Here is a 15,615-nt window from a genome sequence, read left to right as displayed (position 1 = left end):
TGGGGGTGCACAGTTACTCCTAGGGAAACAGGTATCCTGTCACCCATCTAAGTATCTCAAATACAGTTTTCCCTAGACCTTGTAGTTGTTTTTGTATTTCTAAATTACCTAGCTCTGTCAGGTCCCCCTTGAATTTGACTAGTGGAGGGGGCCTTCTGTACAGGATCTCGAATGGGGAGAATCCTATTTTTGCCTGGGGTGTACAGCATATTTGGAGAAGAGCTAGGGGTAGTATATCTGGCCAGGACAAGTTAGTTTCCTAACATAGTTTGCCATGGCTGATTTAAGGGTCCTGTTCAAACACCACTTTCCCTGAACTCTGGGGCCAGTAGACTGCATGTAAGTTTCATTGGATACCTAGGGCTTTGGCTACTTATTGCACCACCTCAGCCACAAAAGGTGGGCAGTTGTCTGAGCCTATGATTAACAGCATTTCATGTCTGGGAATGGTATCCCTTAGCAAATCCTTGGTTACTTCTCCTGCCTTTTCGGTGCATGTGGGATAGGCTTCAATCCAGCCTGAAAACATGCAGATGAATACCAGAAGATATTTGTATCTTTTACTGGGTCTTATTTTGGTAAAATCGACCTCTAAATCATCAAAGGGTGGCTAACCACAGCGTTGGATTTCCATGGGCCCAATGGGGCCTTGTTTGGCATTATTTTGAGCACAGAGGAGGCAGCGTTGAGAGATGGAGGCACAGAGGGAGGGGAGTCGAGCAATTACATAGTAATGGCTTAATAAGATATCAAGGGCAGTTTTTCCTAGGTGGGTGAACTCCTGCTGTTGGAGGACCACCTGGTGGGCTAGCTGCTCAGATGTGTAGACTTTTTGGTCTGTAAGTACTCACCATTCTTCTTTTGTCTGGCCTCCTTTTTCCTGTTGTGCCCATTTTGTTTCTTGGATTGTGTACTTTGGGGAAGTTGGCAGTTCCAGGACCAGCATGATTTTTGAGGGTGTTGTTTGTTTCCCACTGCTTGTTTAGCTGCGACGGTAGCTCATCGGTTACCTTCTGACACTGAGTCCTTTCCTCTTTGGTGTCCCTTGCAGTGGATGACTGCTACCTCCCTCAGTTCCCAGACTGCTGTTAATAGTTTTAGGATTTCTTCCCGATTTTTTATTTCTTTTCCTCCTGTGGTCAAAAGTCCTCTCTCCTTGTATAGAGAGAGTCCCATGTACATGTAGAGTGGCAAAGGCATAGCCAGAATCAGTGTATATGTTGGCCTGTTTGTCTTTACTGAGTTCTAGTGCTCTTATTAGGGCCCACAATTCTGCTCTTTGGGCTGGCCATCGTTGTGGAAGGGATTTTGCTTCTATGACCTCAAAATCAGAGACTCTTGCATAACCAGCGTATCTTTTGCCTTTGTTCAAGAAGCTGCTGCCTTGGGTGTACAGGACGAGGTCAGGATTTTGTCTGATAGGTTGGGTCGGCTAGAAAAGACTTCATCAAGTACCTCTAGACAGTCATGCTCTGGGGGCGCCACCACTGCGGGCAAGAAGGCGGCGGGGTTTAGAGTTTTTACAGCTTCCAATCTATTCATGGGTTCTCACATAGCAGTCCCTGATATTGTATCATCTGAGCATGCATTAGCCAGTGTTGCCTTCTGGCATCCATCAAGGTAATAATAGAATGGGGAACCTTAATATTTAGATTTTGCCCCAATGTGAGTTTGTCTGATTCCTTGATTAAAAGTGTGGTAGTTGCTGGGGCACCTGAGTGGCTCAGTCGGTTAAGCGTCTGACTTCGGCTCAGGTCATGATCTCAGGGTTCGTGAGTTTGAGCCCCATGTCGGGTTTTGTGCTGACAGCTCAGAGCCTGGAGCCCACTTCAGATTCTGTGTCTCCCTCTGTCTACCTCTCGGCCGCTTGCACTCTGTCTCTTGCATTGTCTCGAAAATAAAAACAAACATTAAAAAAAAAAAGTGTCATAGTGCTAGGGCCCTCAGACAGGGTGACCATCCTGCCGCAACTGAATCAGTCTGCTTTGAAAGCTATGCCACTGGTCTTTGCCAAGCTCCAAATTCCTGGGTGAGAACACCCAGGGTCACCCCATTCTTCTCAAGTATGAATAGGTTGACATCTCGTGATACATCCAGGAGTCCCAAGGCTGGTGCCCCCGTGAATTTTGTTTTCATAATTTCAAATGCCGTTTCTTGATTAGGACCCCAGGAAAGGGGTGTTCTCTCTTCACCCAGGAAAGGGGTGCCTTGTATTGAGGTCTGGCCAACTCTGAGAACCCTGGGATCCATATTTGAGAGAATTCTGCTGCTCCCAGAACTCTTGGACCTGCCAGCGGGTAGTGGAAACCAGCATGGCACAGACTGCCTGTTTCTTTTTGGCTCCCAGCATCATTTGCCTTGGGTAAGTTTGAAGCCCAAATATTTAACTTCCTGTTGGCAAATCTGTGCCTTTTTCTTTGACACCTGGTATCCTGCCTCTGCTAGTAGCCTGAGTAGGGCCCTGGTTCCCTCCCAAAACTGGGTCCACGTGGGAATGGCTAGCAGAAGCGCATCCATATATTGAAGGAGGATACATCCTAGGTCCCATCTCGGAAACCTGGATAAATCAGATGCCAGCGCGCCCCACTAAATAAGGTTGGTGAATTGTTTTAATCCTTGCGGGAGTCTAGTCCAAGTGAATTGTTCCTCTGTGGAAGGTTTGTCCCATTCAAAAACAAATAGGGGTTGGCTATTAGGCACTAGCTGGAGATAGAAGAAGGTGTCTTTTAAATACTAGGGATGTGAACCATCCTGCTTCCGAAGGTATGAGCCCTAGTAGAGTGTATAGGTTAGGGAATGCTGAATGCAGTGTGATGACTGGGGAGTATTCCTTGGGGACTGGCATCATTTTAGAAGTCCCCATTTGAGTTGACAGTCCAAGTGTGTCTGGATCCCTAGGTGTGCCTCCCGTGGGACCATATATTGGTGTATTTTGACAGGTTGGGATCCAGACTTTAGGTCAATTAGTATTGGGGTGTTTTTTTGCCAGGCCAGGGTGGGGGGGCGGTTTCCTTCCTTCCACCCAAACTGAAGGGAATTCAGCTTCTATCTTGGGGGGACAACAGTTGGCTCACCAGGAGGGGAAGTATATAATCTCTATTCCTCTTCCCGTGGAATCGTCAGGAACAAAATCGTGGGTTGGGCCTTTTTGTTTAGGCATAATCGCATCTGTCCATCTGAGGCAAAGGCTATTTCTGTGCTCAACTTGGCTCGGAGGTCTCTACCTAACAGAGAGACCGGGCAGTTGGGGAGATACAGGAATTCATGAACTTCTTGGCGACTCCCCACCCTGCCAGCACTGTCGGGGACCCCAAAATGGCCTTTGGGTTTGCACCCCTGTGGATCCTGCGATGGTGACTTCTCGACCCGACAGAGGTGCCACTTCGTGTATCACGACAGAGTGTTCGGCCCCAATGCTGACCATGCAATCTTTTGTTTGGCCCCTCATCTTCAGTTTGACCATGGGCTCATGGGGGCCTAGCCGGATGGAGCGCAGACTTCCCTAAGCAGAGTCTGCTCCTGCCAGTTCGATCAGGTCAGCCTCAGGTGGTTCTGGTTGGTAGCAGCTGGGTGGAGTAGAAGTTTTTGGTTTTCCCTTTTTGGCGGTTGGGGTGTTCATCTTTCCAGTGTCCGAATTCCTTGCAGTAGGCACATTGATCCCATCCCAGTGGTGCCCTTCTTTTTTTGTTCTTGCATCCCTTGTGGTTTCCATGGGGTGCCTTTCCGGAGGTGGTGTTCGCCCCAAGACCATGGCCAGGAGAGCTGCCTTTTGTTTCATTTTTTGGTCTGCCTCCTTCCTGGCAACTGGATCCTGGTTTACAAAAACCTTGTTGATGATTTCCAATAATTCGGTGGCATTTTTTCCAGCGAATCCTTCCAATTTTTGGAGCTTGTCTAACATCACTTTGGGCCTGTCCCACAAAGGCAGCATGGACCGTGTGCTGATTTTTGGGGGCTTAAATGGAGTATAAATTCTGAAGGCTTCACAATATTTCATAGAAATCAGCTGGACTCTCTTCTGACTTTTGTAGGACCTCAGATACCTTTGCCATGTTGGTGGGCTTTTTGGCCCCTGCTTTCACCCCCTAGAGGAAAATGAGTCAACATCTTTGTAATCTGGCCCTTCCCACCTCTATGTTGGGGTCCCAGTGGGGATCCTCTTCAGACATAATTTCCCATACTCGAGCCTCAACGTCTAGATTCCCATCTGGTGCCTGTGTCTGGAGCCATTTTCTGTCTTCGGTGACAATTTGTCAGTGCTCTTCCATGTTGAAAAGGGTAAGAAGAAGTTGCTTACAGTCGACCCAGGCAGGATGGTGAGTCTGAATTATGGATTCTAGGAGATCTATCATTGCCTGTGACTTCTCAGAGTAGGGCGGTGTGTGGTGTTTCCAGTTGAGGAGGTCAGTAGTGGGGAATGGTTGGTAGTAGGAAACTGATCCGCTCTCTTGTACAGTCCCATCGAGGCCTATTCTCTGGGGATCCCTAGTCTCCCATAGTGGCATCTGCATTGCCATTAGGGACCTCAGACCTCTAGCTGTGGACCTAAGGCATCTTCCAACTGGTTCATGTGTCCCTGGTTGGGGCAAGCTGGCTGTTGGCAGAGGTGAGACCAATGGAGGTGGACTATCAGGCAGTTAAGGCCTCTCTCGATTGATGGGTTGCTGGGGGCATATGGTGGCAGAAATGGAGGGACTTCTTTTGAATTTTCTTGGAGGATGGGGGGCAATTTTTTCTGCTGTGAAGTCTTCTTCTTGGCCTGAGCCACTAACACTCTGCATTGTCCCTTACTATTAACACAGAACCAGACCCAAGGAGGCTTGACTCAGGCTCCTTCCAGACATGGATCAGTGTATGGGAATTGATCTGGGTGGCTAGGGTCTCCACTAACTACTTTATAAACAGCTTGGACTATGGGGACACCTTGGGTGCCCTTAGGGGGCCAGTCTACACCAAACATGGGCCATTCTAATTCACAGAGGATGCATAACTTCCCGGGGATCAATTTGACCGCAGAGTCACCTGAAAATCTCTTTTTAAAATTCTTAATCAGGGGTGCCTGGGTGGTGCAGTCGGTTAAGCGTCCGACTTCAGCCAGGTCACGATCTCACGGTCCGTGAGTTCGAGCCCCGCGTCAGGCTCTGGGCTGATGGCTCAGAGCCTGGAGCCTGTTTCCGATTCTGTGTCTCCCTCTCTCTCTGCCCCTCGCCCGTTCATGCTCTGTATCTCTCTGTCCCAAAAATAAATAAACATTGAAAAAAAAATTAAAAAAAAAATTCTTAATCATGTATTCCAAAATAGTTGGTTTTGAGGAATTTCCCCCCATCCTGGTATCCTAGACAGATCCCTCCCAATGTACGATGTCACAGGACAAACACGAGGGAAGAGTTTGCTTCAACCAACTGGCTGCTCCCCTCTCAGGGATTTAGATGTCTCTTAGCATTGGCAGGTCAGTATAAACCCCTGACTTGGATCAGGCCTCTGCGGACCTGATTCTGCCTTGAGCCCGATGAGGTCATCATGGAATCCCAGGGTAGGGCCCACTCAGGCTCCTCAGCAGAGACAATGGAGCATGGGCACTCACACACACATTCAGACAGATTGCAGACTTCTACCCAGGACTTCCCTGTCTTATGTGGTGACTGTGTCGCCCAGGAGGTGATCAAGCTCCATCTCTGCCTCTAGGGTGGGCCTGAACTCTCTCCTGGGTCCCCGGGGACACTTAGCCCATCGGATGTTCCATCCTGGTAGAATTTTCTGATTCCCCCTGGAGTCCCTCTGAGCACAGCGGGGACCAACTATTGCCTGGCCCAGGGAGGGTTGGGGTCCAGGGAAATCACCAGCAGTGGCGTGCCTTCTTTTCTGTCGTGAGGGCCTGTGAAGAGTGGCCTCTCCACTGGTCTCTGACAACGGTGATTCAAGGGGCCAGTACGGGTGGTCGACCGACTTTCCTGGCCAATACACCTAATGTTACAGCAAATACTTGTGTGGCTTGTCTCTTCCTGGGTGCTGAGTATTTGCTATAACAGTTTATTCTTTAGACATGCTAAATTAAATCATAGATCAGATTGTCAGTGAATGAACTTTTTTTTGTTTTTTTTTTGTTTTTCTTTAATGCTTATTTATTTTTGAGACAGCACGAGCAGGGGAGGAGTAAAGAGAGAGGGAGACAGGATCCAAAGTGGGCTCTGCACTGACAGCAGAGAACCTGATATAGGGCTCGAACCCACAAACCATAAGATCACAACTGAGCAGCAGTTGGAGGCTCAACCAACTGAGACAGCCTGGTGCCCCAGTGGATGAACTCATTTCCATCCACCTTCCCCTCTCCAGAGGTCGGGGGAAGGGATTGAAAAACCAACCCTCTAACACATATAGCTAGTCTCTCCCTTTTTTATTTATTTTTATTATATTTTTTTAATTTTTTTTTTAAGTTTATTTATTCAGAGAGCAAGCAGAGGAGGGGCAGAGAGAAAGAGAGAGCGAATCCCAAGCAAGCTCTGCAGGGTCAGCACAGAGCCTGACATGGGGCTTGAACTCACGAAACTGTGAGATCATGACCTGAACCAGAATCAAGAGTTGGACACTTAACTGACTGAGCTACTCTGACGCCCCTATGTTCTATTTTTTTAAATAAATCCTTTCAATTCCAGTTTTAGATGAATAAAGTTAAACCAAAAAAATCACGAAGCAAAGAAAAAAACAAAAACAAAAACTACTGGCATTTCTGTTCTTTAAATGCCAAAATATTTTAATGGTGAAATATGAAAATAATGTATAATAAAAAGGTATTTCATGGTAAACCCAATAATTTAATTTTTTAATTACCCAATTACCTAAAAATGTTGAATATATAATTCTCTTCTTACATTTTTAAAATAAGTAAAAGTTGTGAAGAGTTTTGTAAAAAGAGACAGGTGTGGTACAAACTGATTAAATTTTTCATATTTTTATATTAGACTGTAATGTTTTTTCATTCTATTCTATTTTTATACATGCTATAGGTTAATCTTTTACAATACTTTCAGACAATATCACCTAGACAATCATGACAGTTTTTCTATTTTCCAGCAGCGACTTAATATCAGCTATTCTTAGCACAGATAATTCCTTTCTAATTAGTTCATTTTATCAGTTTTTAAATTGATACATATACATAAATTGATACATGTACATAAGTTGGTGCACAAACTTGGGAACATACTATGTTGTAATTTGTTCTATGTAGTATCCCTTACTTAAAGAGATAAACCATCCAGTGGCACCTGGGTGGCTCAGTCGGTTAAGTACCCAACTCTTGGTTTCTGCTCAGGTCATGATCTCACAGTGTGTGAGTTTGAGCCCCACATCAGGCTCTGTGCTGACAGTGTGGAGCCTGCTTGAGATTCTCTCTGTCCCTCCTCTGCTTGCTTTCTTTCTCTCAAAATAGATAAGTAAACTTAAAAACAATCTTTTTAAAAGGAGATAAACCATCCAATCTATACAATGTGCATTAGACAACAATATTTTAATTATCAATACTACACAGTCAAGGATAATTTCAACCAACACAATGTCCTTTCTGCTACATTTAAATACCTTGCTCAAATCCTATTGTAAGCTTTTCTTTGATTATGGGTCCTTTGTCTACTTCCTTTGCTTTTTCTAGTATTAATTTTGTGAGATCTCGAGTTACATTGTCTAACTCTACCACTTAAAAGTCTTTGATCTTTGGGCAAGTTGCTTAAACTTTCTGTGCCTCTCAGTCTCCTCATCTGCAAAATTGAAAGCATAGTGGTATTTGCCTTGTAGCTTTGTAAGGATAAAATATGTTATTGCACGTGAATGATAAAAGCTCTAGAACATAATAGGTGTTCAACAAACATCAGTTATTGTTGATAGTATTTTAATCATATTTTATAGAGCTTATAATTTACAAATTCTCCATTGTGTTTTAATTTTGAAATAAAGATTTGTATCTAAAATGCAATCTTGGGGCGCCTGGGTGGCGCAGTCGGTTAAGCATCCGACTTCAGCCAGGTCACGATCTCGCGGTCCGTGAGTTCGAGCCCCGCATCAGGCTCTGGGCTGATGGCTCAGAGCCTGGAGCCTGTTTCCGATTCTGTGTCTCCCTCTCTCTCTGCTCCTCCCCCGTTCATGCTCTGTCTCTCTCTGTCCCAAAAATAAAAATAAACGTTGAAAAAAAAAATTTTTAAATGCAATCTTTTTAAAAGTTCTAAATTGCTGCATTTGTATAGATGCCATATTTTCTCGACACTAATGGAGAATATGAACTAGAGAGCTTTGAAAATTTTGCTCCTGTTTCTTGGAATGACTGTTTTCTTTCCCCTCAGAGGATATTAGCTGTACCTCCTCATGGTAGTTTTTCTCCCCACAACTGCAAAATACTTCCATTTGCCTAGTGATTTTTCTGTTTGTTTAAATTACAGAGTAAGATACTATGTTCAGTTGGAGGAGTTAATATGAAATCAGCTGGTATATAGGTTTCATTACTACCTTTTAAATCCAGTCAAGGGGGACAAGGAAATATTTTCATTTCTTGTAGCTTTATTTTGCTAGATCTGGGAGTCCCGAGTGGCTGTTGTGAGAAGTGCCAGAGCTTCTGAGGAAGCAGTCACATGATAGAAAATTCTCTGCTTGGGGCACCTGGGTGGCTCAGTTGGCTAAGCATCCTACTTCGGCTAAGGTCATGATCTCACAGTTCATGGGTTCAAGCCTTGCATCTGTGCTAACAGCTCAGAGTCTGGAGCCTGCTTCAGATTCTGTGTCTCCCTCTCTCTCTGCCCCTCCCCCACTCACGCTCTGTCTCTCCGCCTCTCAAAAATAAATCACGGTTAAAGATTTTTTTTATTTAATTCTCTGCCTGATAACAGGTTTTCTTTTCCACAGTTGGTAAACAAACCAGTTTAGCTGGGCACCCATCCCTGCCTTCTCCACCTGGGCATGACGAATCTCACTTCTGACATTGCCCGCTCCGCCAGTTGATGCCCTGTTATTTGCCCTCCCCTGACTCCCAGGTCCCAATTCCCAGCTTCTATTCTGAACCTGGATTATAAAGAGGAGGTATTAGGCAATTCTCTTTTCTTATTACAGACATGGGCTCTTTTTTTTGTCATAAGTGCCTAATCATGGACTAATGATTATGGCTCTCAATCTGATCCCATGTGCACTGGATTTTGTAGACAATCCTCTACATTGGGGCCTCTTAATGGCCTTTTTTCTTGTTATACAATACTTAATATTCTTTTTTCATTTCTCCCACTATTTACATTGCTTTAATCAATTCTTTGAAACTTAGGGAAAGAGTTTGTTACATATACGTGTTCATATTAGTATCCTGAAATGCAAAGTTCTTATTTTTCCTTTTTTTTATGGGAGATCCTTGCTTTCTCAAAGCACTGCTATTAGTATATAATGAATCCAGATTTGAAGTATGTGATTAAATATGCAATACATCTCCTTGAAAGAGAAGCCAGTTACCTTAATTTTTGTTAATTATAGTAAAGTCATTCTCTTGGATTTGTTGTTGAATTTCTGTTAAACAAATAAATAAGCTAGATCACATGCATTTTTTAAGCTTCCCCTTGATAATTATATGAAAATGTCCATAGTATGGGCTGCATCATAACAGATAGAGACAGCAAATATGTAGAAGATAATGTCACTTGAGTATTAGAAAATGCAGTTTTAAAAAAGGAACTTTAAAATCATTATATTCGGTCCATCCCATTGCTATTACAGTGCTTTTCACACAGTATTGGAAATGCATCTTTAAATACCTTTCCTACCAGATAAATAAACTAAATGATCGGCAGGCAAAAGCCATCTTTCTGAAATTGGTATCTATAACGCCAAGCACAATATCAGCCCTCAAAAATCTGTGTGGAAGGGCACCTGGGTGGCTCAGTCAGTTGAGCATCTGATTTGATTTTGGCTCAGGTCATGATCCCAGGGTCATGGGATTGAGCCCTGAGTCGGGCTCCATGCTGAGCATTGAGCCTCTCTCTCCCTCTTCCTCTGCCTACCCCCAAATAAAATAAAATAAAATAAAATAAAATAAAATGTGTTAAATTAATTACTGAATACCATGACTATGTGAAATGTTAGAACAATGAAGAGAAAATGTTAATGCTGCTTCACAAAACTGGCAATGCTAAGAATATCAGTAAGGATTAGTACTTTAAGTGTGGAGGTAATACACGCTTTAAGAGTAATTACTAAATATCTCTGAGTTTGTTTTTTAGGAATTTCACAGCAATCTTGCAAATGTCAACATTATGTAATGTTGACATTAGTTAAAACTTAGCCATGACTCCTATTCGTACTAGGTTTTCATAGCTAATGTGACATAGAGAAATGAGACAATTATCCAGGAAACTGGGGTGTGTGTGGAAATAGAAAGCTTTGACCTAAATGGCATTGAGTGTATAATTTAGTCTGTATTGATTTTCAAATACCACAGAAAAAGAAGTATATTCCAGTTATTTGGGAATCATTCAGGCTTCCTGCCCTGTGGTTCTAGTGTAGACTCAACCTTTAAACAGAGGCTTCTCAATCTTGACAGCAGAGCAGCATAACCTGTGTGAATTTGTTCATGAAGCCGAATTTCTGAGGAGGACCAGGGCATCTAACTATTCCTCAGAAGTATACTAATTCCCTGATTGCTTAAATAGAGGGGTGCTTGGCTGGCTCAATCGGAGGAGTGGGAGACTCTTGGTCTTGGGATCATGAGTTCGAGCCCTACGTGGGATATTGAGATTACTTAAATACATAAAAGTTAAAAAAAGAAGAATAAACAGATATTATTTCAAGAAATGGGGAATCGACTACATTATACAAAATTACAGTTACAGAACAACTAAAAGAACTAGAAAAACCATGCACTTGCAACTTTTCAAACAATTCAAACTTCTAAAAGGAAAAGAAGGAAAATATACACACAAAACAAGGAAACACAGACCATTAGAGATGGATTTAAAAAATGCAAATTTTTTCAAAAAGCATAAATAAGGTGACATAACCAAGAGGCAACATATTAAAATATGTCGGAGGTCCATTTGGAGAAAATATTAAAACACTACTTAGGGAGATTGTTTGAAATAAATAGTAAAAGACTGTATGCCAGTTAAGTGGCAATCACAGAGATCTGGCCAAATAAAGTCTGATATTTCCATATCATTAAATGCTATCTAACCATTAAAAATTAGAAAGGTGCTTTTTAATTTGTACTGATATAGAACAATTGCCAAAATATACAGTTGCATGACAAAACTGAGGTACATATTTGTGTAAAGGATGCTACTATTTATGTAAAAAGCAGAAAAGTAAATGTAAGTATAGGTAAACATACACATATATATATATATATATATACACACATACATATGTATATGTAAATATATGTATGTATTGTATATATGTATTATATGTATATAAGTGTTCTATGTAAATATATATATATATATGTATGTACAAAACATTGTAAGTAGATTGTATATATTATATGCTTAATATGAAAGATGTCTCTGGAAAGGTGCATAAGAAATAGTGGTTGCTTCTGGGGAGTAGAGTTGAGGGTAAGAGAAAGACCACTTTTTATTGTATAATTTTTTGTATAACTGAACATTTTTTCAAAGTACATGAATTATCTTTTAAGTTTTTAAAAGAAATAAGGTAAAATCTTGGAAGCCATTCTGATACTGCAAGTATCAGATCTAAGTGGTTTATACTAGACCAATGGCTCTTAACTCTCAGTATCAGAATGGCTTCCAAGATTTTACCTAAGGCACTGTATAGCAGAGGTTCTCAAACTTAGTGTGATGCATGGATTCCTTTGACAGTCAAAGAGAGCCTTTGGACCCATTTTGCATAACTTTTTCTTTTTTTTTAATAAATAAAACAAAATACATAGGATCATAAAGAAAATAAAATCTGTTAAAATTAGTGATCAGAATAGTTTTAAAAACCAGACCTGTCAGAGGGCCAGACTTTTCTAATAGTGATGAACATAAATGATACTTTGAGGTATCTACAACAGCTGTATTATGATATGAGAACTCCTCCATTTTGGGGGGTGGAAAAATCATAGGTAATGCAAATATTACATGGTTTGTTATGTAACTGCAGAAAATACTAATTCCAGTTAAAAGTGGTGAAAATAAAGATGTGATATCTTCCCTTTTTTTCCAGGTTCACAAACCATTCCTAAAGTCTATCCAGAAATTCACAGAGAGTGTATGGGCTCCAAATTAAGAAACTTTTCTTTAAAAGAATCCCCTAGACTTAAATTCTTTCCTGGTCAAAAAAAAAAAAATTAATATAGATGTTTGTCACATGGGTTTCAGATGAATAGCTAATATGTTACTGTAGAATTTTTCTTAATGCTAGCTTGTAAATATGTTTGGGATATTAATTTTCTGTAAGATACCACAGTCAACAAGTTAGAGATATTATGACAATTTTGTTTCAGTTTGTACTAACTTATGAAGCGAAAAATATATCCATCAGTTACCAGTGAATCTCTTCCATGTAGACATCTGCTAATACTGATTCAAGCCTCTTTTTTTTTTTTGTAATTGAATTTCCTCTCTTTTCTTCACCCCACCCAAAAATCAATGAGTTATAGTTTTTAACATTTTCTTTACTTTTCCTTATGCCCAAGACTCAGCCAGTAGCATCTCCCACACCTAAGTCCTGCCACAATATAACAAATAGCCACTGAAACCCATATCTCATTTGACTCTCTAGAGCATCACGTTTTTTATCCTGAGGTATCTGATTGGAAGAAATTGCTCAAAATCTAATGCCCCTGACTTTTAAACAATCATTGTTTCTTCCTTTTGTATCTACCATAAAGCTGTTAATACTTTGAGCCCTCTTTAAGTTGCAAAATGTCCACTTGAAAATCTTAATCAGTCAGAAAGTTGGTAAATTATACCTTCATGCTATCCATATTGAGTACCCATTACTCCTGGACATAGCACATTAACTGACTCATTAGCTATTTCAAACCATATGGACTTAGGTTTGGGTGGGTCATTTTGATAATATCCTGAGGTGAGTTTCCTAATTATTGCAATTATGTGATCTCAATCATGAGGCCAGGCTCATGAAATAGTGTCAGTGCCTTTAGAATGAGTGTCAGTGCACCCAGACAGTGACTGAGATGAGCAACATGCTCTTTGGTTGTTCTAAGTCCCCTGATACCCAAAAAGTAATTACTTGAAAAGTTCTGAGAAAATGTCAGAAACAGCCTGAGAACTGAGTAAGCCTGGAATGTTGCAGTGCTTGACAATCATGAGTAGACTGTTCAACGTTGAAAGTCAGAAAACGTTAATGCCTCAGTACTGATGTTCCAACATTATGTTTCCAATGTAAATCCTTTGTAGTATTTTAAGCAACAATTAAAAGTGGGGGGCGGGGGAGGGCAATGGGGAAGGAGTGAGAGGAGTGAGAAAAGAGCTAGTGTAAAAATTGTGGTGTCTGTGAGAAACTCTGGGTTGGTATCTATCACAAAGCAAATACAAGTCAGAAGTTCACATACTGGAGGTGGCAGGCATAGAAAGAGATTTTTTTAAACATAACTTAAAGTTTCTTTTATTGTGGTAAATATACATCATAATTAGCATTTTAACCATTTTAAAGCATACAGTTTTGTGGCATTAAGTGCATTCACATTGTTATGCACCCATCACTGCCATCGTCTCTGGATTTTTTTTCAGTTGGCAAAACTGAAAGTCTATACGCATTACGCAGCAACTCCCCATTTCCTCCTCCCCACCCCCTAGCAACTGCCATTGTACTTTCTGTCTCTATGACTTTGACTCCTCTAGGTACCTCATATAAGTGGAATCCTACAATATTTGTCCTTTTGTGATCAGCTTATCAACACAAGGTTGATAACAAGTTTCTTTCATGTTACAGCATGCATCAAAATGTCTGTCCTTTTTCAGCCTGAATAATAGTTTGTCTATCCATTTATCTGTCAATGGGCACATGAGTTTCTCCCTCTTTGTAGCTCTTGTAAATAATGCTGCTATGAGCATGGGTGTACAGATATCTTTTCAAGTCTATACTTTCGATTCTGAAAGGTTACTTTTATATATATTTTTTTCAACGTTTATTTATTTTTGGGACAGAGAGAGACAGAGCATGAACGGGGGAGGGGCAGAGAGAGAGGGAGACACAGAATTGGAAACAGGCTCCAGGCTCTGAGCCATCAGCCCAGAGCCTGACGCGGGGCTCGAACTCACGGACCGCGAGATCGTGACCTGGCTGAAGTCGGACGCTTAACAGACTGCGCCACCCAGGTGCCCCTGAAAGGTTATTTTTAAAAAGCAAAATAGTGGGGCAGCTTGGTGGCTCTGTTGGTTGAGTGTCTGACTTCGGCTCAGGTTATAATCTTGAGGTTCGTGAGTTTGAGCCCCATGTGGGGCTCTGTGCTGACAGCTCAGAGCCTGGAGCCTGCTTCGGATTCTGTGTCTCCCTCTCTCTCTGCCCCTCTCCTGCTTGCACTCTGTCTCTCTCTCTCTCTCAAAAAAAAAAAAAAATTACAAAAGTTTTTTTTAAAAAGAGCAAAATAGTAAATGTGTATTTTTGAAGCTGACCTCTGCACAGACACCTAGAAGTTACCGACTACAAATTAAAATTAAAATGTCTGCAATTAAAAGGATCAATTTGAAAATGAAACAGATGAAATCCCCAAAGTGTGCCACTTCCTTCTATTTTTCTGGCTTCTTACGTAATGGCCAAAGGTAAACATTAGAAGTAAAACCTTTTTGTTTCTAGAACTCTAAAATACATAGGAAAATACAATCAGAGCTGCCAGGGTGAGTCAGCTGGGGACAATATCTGGACCCCATTACAAAATCAGTATAGAAGCTTTGGAGGAGAGGGTCATGCACAGGTTGATATAAACAACCAAACAGTTGAAATATGGAGATTTACTAGAAAAAGGAAAGAAGTCAGCAATCTCAGAATTGAATACTAATGATGGAAAGATACCTATCTGGTAAGAAATACTTTCATCTTTCAGGAAAAGTTTAGAGATGGGTAGACAGAAGAACAGCTTCTGAAATAAACTGGAATTTTCCATTTTAGGCTGGAATTACTGTCTTTGTCAATGGATCTCAGGTTTGTGAAGAACCATTCACACTTAAGAACAGCTTAAGGGTTCAGGACAGACATTTTCCAATTTAAAGTTTGAAATAATAGGCTTAGAAGTAGGATATATCAGGAATTAATGGAAGTGCGTGTGTGTGTGTGTGTGTGTGTGTTGTCATTCTGTTAGAAGAATTAAGTTAAAGCACTTGATAGAGAGTATAATCTCAGTTGGTAGTGGGAGTCTAAATTCAGTGGATTTATGATGTTCAACAATGAGTCAAATGGGAAGACACTCCCAGTGGCTTTAACACTTTTAAGTTTATTTTTGGTGGGAAAGGGAATAATGGCTTTCTTGATATTTTGTTTTTGAATTGTTTGGCCTTCTAAACTTGGGCCCATCCAACTTTATTCCTAGCCAATCTATCCACAGATCCCACTGCAGCAAATCTGTTACCTCTGGTATAAGTCAAATACCCTAAAGACATTTGATTTCAAGGTGTTGATGCTTTCATA

The sequence above is a fragment of the Puma concolor genome, chromosome A3 (assembly GCF_028749965.1).
Source record: "Puma concolor isolate L17-30 chromosome A3, mPumCon1.1.hap2, whole genome shotgun sequence".
Taxonomy (NCBI): domain Eukaryota; kingdom Metazoa; phylum Chordata; class Mammalia; order Carnivora; family Felidae; genus Puma; species Puma concolor.
This window is presented reverse-complemented; position numbering follows the sequence as displayed.